Consider the following 8,146-nt stretch of genomic DNA (forward strand, 5'->3'; position numbering starts at 1 on the left):
TCCTTCAAATTGGCTTTAGAAATATCCCCACATTTAAGTGATATAAATGAAGAGTTCAGATGCAAAACCCTCTAAATCCGTCTGACCACTTTTCTTTTAAATGAGCATTTAAATTCAGTCTCCTATAGGTTTTTGCCTATAAATCGATATTTCAGACCAGGAAAGGAGTGGTATTTAGTGGGTTTAGAAGTTAAATTATTTGATTAGCGTATACTATGTGTGGAGAGCATCCCCTCACCATCTTTATCTCATTTTTGACATAGGTGGCATTTAGAGGCTTTTGCATCTGAACCCTTCAAATGCATATTTTAATAGGAAACAACACTGTGAATAGTGTCCACCCTCTGCATTACTCCACTGGAATGTACTGAAGCTCTCTATTAAATGTGCAACACGATACTTAACGGCTGACTTTTACAGCGAGTGCCATTCTCTTGTGGCCAAATTAATGATATGCATAATTGCATGTGAGAAATTGCACACGAGAAATTAATTAAGCGATGAAAGACCTTGGTGTTGAGATTTTGATGAGGTTGAAACATTCTAGATATTCTTACACGATTCCTCTGTCCCTTGAGGAATCTGGGAGTATTCCCTTTACACATATGGTCGTTAGGCTCGCCATACATGTTTCTAGAGCTAGCGTGATTATGGGAGTTCAACCTGATTGTCAAGGCTGTGCATCTCTCATGAGATGACCATACACACTTTAAACTGCAAGAAGAGGCATTCTCAAAACCCGGCAGCTGCCATGTGGTCAGATATCCCATTTTCATACGCATTTGGGCGAGATCCAGCCATGTGTATACGGTGGAACAGCAAGCATCTGTATGCTTCTAGCGTGCTGGTTGCAATGGGAACACGATGAGACGGATGTTCAGTAACAGGACACCGATGACTGCAGTGACTAAAACTTGAGAAAAAGGGAGAGTGAGTTCACAAGAGGCCATGGCAAGAAGGAAGAGCATTTGTTTGAAATGTAGCTCAGCAGGATGATGAAGTGCTTAAGATATGATTAAAGTGTTAATCTGACTCTGATAACAGAGAGAACAGCGTGGTTGTGATTGTCAAATAGCTGAGGTTCACAGACAAATGGCAAATAAAGAGACGTTCAGGGCAGATACTCGCTCATTATTAAGGGATTAGCATTGGCAGGACTTCAATCAAGGCAGCTTCATAAGGCAAATGTTCAGAATGTACACTGTGAGGAAGGCCCTAAAAACTAATAAAGACCCTAAAATTAAAAGCAAACATGCCAAATCAAGATTAATTCAAGCATTGCATTGCTTTCTAATTAAAGTACTCAGCTTCTCAATTTAAGTGCCTCTTGGACATTGGAATCCTGCTTTGGACTGGCTATCAAAGCAATGATCTCGCAAAACTAGAGACCTCAGTGACAGGTTAATACGGGTTAATATTTTTTTTTATTCTTCAAATGGGAAGAAATGATGACCTCCACCTGAACATCCTGCCCAAAAGAATATTTCCGGTTTCCCCCACCAACTTTAGTCATCCTTTTTCAAATTATAAGCTTTGCTCTTCCTCTGATTTCAGTCAGTATAATAAAGTCAGGTATTTAGCAGACATTTAGCTGTTATCCAAGGCAACTTACAGAGACTTGCAGCCAGGGTAGGAATTTCACGGCGGCCACGACGGCCATGGCCCCTTGCGTTGGCCGAAATGCCCCTTTGAAAATCAGAGGTTTACAGGCCACTGTGGCCTTGGTGCCCCCTTCTCTCAATATTCTGGTTTGCGTCGGACTAATAGCGTATATTATTAGCCTATGGCCTGACAAAATAATCTTTCACAGCGCAAATTATTGTAGCATTTTACGCAGTGGAAAAGTGACAGCGCACGGCAAGAAAGTAAGTGCGTCCAGATTCCCATTCTTCTCAGTTGAACTACTCGCGAAGTAGCCTACTCATCATACAGGCATCACAAGTATCACATCACATTAAAAGGGCTTTTTCTCAGCTTTTAGCCATTTGGTGAACGGTTCACGAGACAAATAAATACTATGATTAAATTGAATCATAAATTCTAGGATCTGCGCCGATCTCCCTATACCCATTCATCTTGGAATACTTAACGAACCCTTCGTTCAAAACATGGCAAACCATATATCAAAATAAACAGCAGACCTTACCGAACACGAAGGTTTAAAGCAGTCCCCTGTTAGCCATTCCAGAGTAATCCGGTTTTGAATTTGTAGCTAATTTCGACATGCATGTCTCCAAATTTGGGCTTTTAAGTTTCACAACGTGTTTAATTTTTTTCCTACGTGATTTCATAACACGCCAAATACAAAATAAATGTTTCAAATATCGCCTAGATGTCGGTAAATATTAAAATCAGAGGATATACTGTATATCAGAGGATATAGCTGTGCTGAAATTGTTCAATAGATAGATAGATAGATAGATAGATAGATACTTTATTGATCCCCAAGGGGAAATTCAAGAATTTATATGATTTCATAACAGGCCAAATATAAAATAAATGTTAAATATAGCCTAGATATCTGTAAATATTAGATGATCAGATGATTTACAGTTCTATGTAATATGTTATGTTTCATGTTTTTGTAATGTTTCATACAGTGATGCAGGTCTATTGAATAGGCTAAATACAATTTCAATCATTTTTATAGCCTACTGTATTGTAGGCTATAAAAATGATTGAAATTATTAAAGGAACCATATGTAAGATTGTGGCCAAAACCGGTATTGCAACCACTTTCAAATTACTGTAGGGCGGTGTATCCCCTCCCCCCCCCGACTCGAGGTTGCCAACCCGGATGCCGAAACACTACTGACTTTGTTATTAGTAGTTAGGTGAAGGGTGGCGCATCAGGCCAAAACATGACATGACATGACAAAACACATCAACATCAGTTGAGGGCTGCAACTTCACTTTTTAAATGACAATATCCTGGCCGGACTACTGTTGTCAGTGATATAAGTATTTGAAATGAACATGATTTCTTAATGTCTAGTGACATATCAGGGCTATTTTATGATTAAGTGAAATACATTTCTTACATACGGTTCCTTTAACTTTGGCCTTGGTGCACTGACATGTGGCCTTTGTGCCACCCACCAAATATGCCCAACTGAAGGCCAAGTGGCCTTGCCCCCAAAATGGTGAAATTCCAAGCCTGCTTGCAGCAGAAGGGTTTTGAACCCAGGTCAGCGGCGTTCCAAGCAGCGATGCTAACAGTAACTAACCATTACCAAAAGATGTCTAGGGGAAAGTAAAAGCATGTACTGTATGCAAGTGTGTTCATGTGGGTACATGTATGCCAAAGTCAGTATGATGTTCCAAGATAGAAAGAAGGTGCCAGTGGGAGAGAGATAACCCAGAGGTGCCTGCAACAGAATGTGCCTAACAGAAAAGTGCCCACCCCTAATCAAGAGAGAGAACAAGGGGGTCGTAACAAATGGGCTAAAAGGTGCTATGTGGGGTTCTGCAGGCTTCAAGTGGTCTTGAACAGCCACACGCCACTTTTCAATTGACTTGCGCATTGAGGTCACATGAGGTACAAAGTGATATTACAGGAGAACCTGGCTGACACTGGTTTGCATGATAATTTCAGGCTTTTTTGAAATTATGTGAAAACATTTATTCATATACTGTTGATATATCTCGGTAATTTTAAATGTAAAAGACTCTTTAACACCTTTAAGAAGTGCTGATGTGCTGAACACCACCATACGCACAGACACAGACACACTGAGAAGAGATTTAACATTAGAGGGAAATATATTTTGAACTTTTGAAAGAAACAGCTGCACAGTCGAGAATTATTCAATCTATAGCACTCACTCACACAAATTAAATCTGAACAGTAAAATCTATGACATTGAAGTAAATATTACAATTTCTTACAATACATTTTAATACATGAAATATGTCCATGTTAGTAGTCATAACAAATAACATATTCATCCAGATAAAAAGTCCAGTGTAAGTCCTCCACAGTGAAAAGGCAGTTGCCTGACAAATGCTAGAGGCGCTCAGGAGGTCAGTGTGTGAGCAGCGTTGTCAGTGTGTGTTGTGAAATTCATCATCGTCGGGTTCCCACGCAGCGCTTCATGGCTCATTTAAGGCTCTTCTCTCCCACATAGTTGCCACACTTTACACAGACAGTGACAAACACTCACTCACTCACACACACACACACACACACACACACACACACACACACACACACACACTTCTTCAGCTATCTAGGAAAACTTTCAGGCAATCTCTATCATGGATCTAAATGTCTTAGATATGACTTTTGATCTCATGATGCAAGCATTACCAAGCATAACCATTACAGTTGACTTGATCTGAGACTATGAGAATAATGCAAAGTTGTTGTAATTTGAGGGAAAGATCAACAAGCAAAGATGCTTTTGAGTACATGCCGATCAAAATGCTGTTTTCAAATATGTTAATGTGACACTCATTAAGTTTTGTAATACGAGAGTATTGTCAAATGATCATTTCAGATTGGTTTGCAAGTCATCTGAGAGTAGGCTATATAGTATTTTCTCATAACCTCATCGCTCATGAGGTTATGAGAAAATACTTTCTCATATTATATATCTTGATGGGACTGGCTAACAAGCTACTACATACCTCTTATTGTTGATATGACAGAAACGTGGCTGACATACACATAGCAGCCTGTTTGTTTATGAAGGTGCTGGCCACAATGTAACTCACCAACCTTCTGGACATCCGCATAGCATATCATAGATGATTGCTTAGACATTCTGTCACTTGGCCAGCTCGTAAAGGAGGGGTGTAATTTGATTGGCTGTTGTGTGCAAATATCAACAAACTTTCACCTGCCTGGGACACAATATCTCTACTTGGCAGTGACAGTGGCAGTCAGGTCAGAGAGATATGGCAGCTGTTTTGTAGGCTCCTCGACTGCATGTTAAACTGATGTGCAGTGGAAAAGGAACTTGAGGAACTTGCAGTTGGAACTCAAGCACAGGTGTTGGGCATAGTTACAATATACTTTTGTTTGAAGATTGATACTATGAGCTTAATTAACAGATTGTGGCAATAGACTAAAAACTGACCTGCAAAAAGGACACTATAGACAATGGGACAGGTGCTTCAGCACCACTCAGGCCTCACTATAAGTGTGTTAAATTTTATGTTGTACTATTAAACTGTTAATAGTTATATGTTCACAGAATTAAATCTCGGACACCGGTTTCAACTGCTTGTCGTTTTACTCCTAGAATTCCAAAGGCAAGTGTAACAGGTTCCCCAATTACACACTTAACATAAAGTTCCTCTTAAAGAGATAGCTCTCTATTAAGTATAAGGATATATACTCTTTTGATCCCGTGAGGGAAATTTGGTCTCTGCATTTATCCCAATCCGTGAATTAGTGAAACACGCACAGCACGGTGAAGCACACACTAATCCCGGCGCAGTGAGCTGCCTGCATCAACAGCAGCGCTCGGGGAGCAGTGAAGGGTTAGGTGGCTTGTTCAAGGGCACTTCAGCCATGCCTACTGGTCGGGGTTCGAACCGGCAACCCTCCGGTTCCAGGTCCGAAGTGCTAACCAGTAGGCCATGGCTGCCCAAGTATTCAGTACATGAAAGAGTGTGCCTGCACTTAGCTAGTACACAAGGGCTAACCCTTTAACTTTCCACAGCGTGGAAACAGCATAAACAGGAAGCAAATGAGAGAGAGAGAGAGAAATGACCTCAGGCTGGACTCGACCCTGGGTCCCCTTGATGAAGCGCTGATGCTGCAGCTGCATTACAGCTCCTCCCCAGACATCGCACTTCTGAACAACAACAAACACAAACCTTGTGCGGTGCCTCTGTAGCATTTTTACGCCCATCACAACCACCTGCTCTATGTCACGGGCCACTTCTGTCAGGCCCTCAATTGCCTCATATAATCTGCGTTAATGCAATGTAAACCTAGATGACCTTTAATTAACTACTGGGTGCTGCTCAAAGGACCATGTAATTTTATATTACACAACTTCCTCTTCCTGTTAAATAATGCTTTTGTCAGTCCTGGTAATTTGATTTATTGTGGAGAGAATGTGCAATAGAAGATTATCTGCCCCTTCTTTGCTTCTAATTTATCAGAAATTCGGTTGGATTCACTCTGCTGTGTTGAGTCTTTGTGGCACTACGTGTATTGTATGTTTCTTTCAGACTCAACTTTGTTCTTCAATTTACCGTGACAAAGGCTTTTCATGAAATAGCCCCTTGCCTTGACATTTCAGGGCAAACCACAGTTGCTGGGTTGATTAAATCAATTCCTTTCTTATTTCAGGATGATAATGGGACAATTTCCCACCGCTTATCAAGTTACTTTGCAGTCCTTAGAACTTTCCCCATGAAATTAAGTGTTCTGGGCCAAGGAGAAAGTTAATATTTCTACAGCCAGATTTAAGTAAGGTAAACATTCTTTCCAGAATAAAATACTTGCTAATAGCATGTCATTTAGCGTAACAGCAAAAAAAAAAACAGTGTTTTAAATCAGTACAGGACAAAGTCCTCTCCTGTTCCCAGAGAGCTCCAGATAGCTTAGGGAAGTCTCTTGAGACTGAATAAATAGTTGCAGCGAGGAAGACTTGAAGGTGACCTATCATTACTCTGTCCCAGACTCTTTAAGATAGACCAGGCACACCACACTTTTGTGCCCTTATTTTCAAATTTTGATTACTTTAACCCACGGGCACAAATTGACCTCAAGCCCATTGCACAAAAAAATTGAATCATTAGTCTTAAGACCTCCTTTTTTTCCTTTTCTTTTCCTTTTTTAAAAAGTGATACACTTTCAAGTGGCTCAGAATATACTCTCTGGGTCAACTGACCTTCACCATGGAAGAGCTCTGTTCGAACAGCATGTAGCACACAGAGCGAATTCACAACTTTCATTGTGCAAACTCATTCCAGTCAGGGTCACAATCTCCGCTCGAGAAAACTGATGAAAAATGCAATGCCATAGATCACCTTATTTTATTCCGTCCATGAAAAGAGATTGAGAGAGTGTGCAATATTTTATCAGAGAGGAGACAGCTGCCATTTCTAGTTTGTTAACAGTATGGCATGGCAGATATTCTTGTTGTTTCGTCATTGAGATACTTTCTGAATACATTTTCTTGTATTGGTGAATATGAGTGAATATTTGTGAATGAAAAACGGTTCAGAGAGATATCATGGCAATACTTGGATACCTCATGAAATTTTTATTTAAAAGGGAGTACGCTACTGTACCTGCGTAACATGTTCAAAATCACTCTTTTCAATGCAATTTCAACCAACAGCTGGCGACCAGCAGTGGTCAAACTGACAAATCTGTGTCCACTGTCAATGTCAATCTACCAGATGATCCAGTCATAATTCCCCTGGTCAACTGGGGTCAACCAGAGAGGTGTACTGCCTTCCAATTCAGCCTTGTGAGAGAGTCCCATGGGTATGTGTGTAGCTGCCTATGTGCTGCCCTGTAATGGTTCTTCCATCGTATTCCCCGGCTTAATGGATCCCGTGTGGGGCCCTGCAGGGAGAGTGACTGATGGTGGTTCTGGTTCACAGCCAAAAGCTACACTGTCTCCACAGTAGCCGGCTGCAGTGGTTGGCAAGCAGCTTCAGGAGAATAAAAAAAGCACAGTTTGTGGCCCCAAAACAGTGTATTTTCTTGTGTATGAATTATTAAAATAACTGTTTATTACTGATTTTCATTTCAACATGAAATAGATGAATAAATAAATGATTAAGGTCAAGAATTGTGGCTGTAAGCCGTCAGAAAATATCTATGATATGGTTCATAAAAGCAAAAGGAATACAAAATGTGTTTCGTTATGAACTATAACTTTAATGTGTTTTCACTTTTTTTAAAGTGCTTGCTTTAGGAATTATAATTTAGCGAACACTAGAAGCCTCAGATACTGTGGTAAAATGGGCTCAGCAGTTTGAATTGGGCTGTGGTGATGTGGACCCCCTAAGGTACACATCCTAATGGAAGCCATCTCTCTAGTGTCTCTCCGCTGCACTGACCTTCCTGTGGAGTAATGGGATTTTTCAAGGATCATAACAGTATGTATAAATGTGTCCATTTTGAAAAGCAGTTTGTGACATAAGAGCTGCTTGCGCCTGATGAGCCAATACT

Source organism: Alosa sapidissima, chromosome 14 (assembly GCF_018492685.1).
Source record: "Alosa sapidissima isolate fAloSap1 chromosome 14, fAloSap1.pri, whole genome shotgun sequence".
Lineage (NCBI taxonomy): Eukaryota > Metazoa > Chordata > Actinopteri > Clupeiformes > Clupeidae > Alosa > Alosa sapidissima.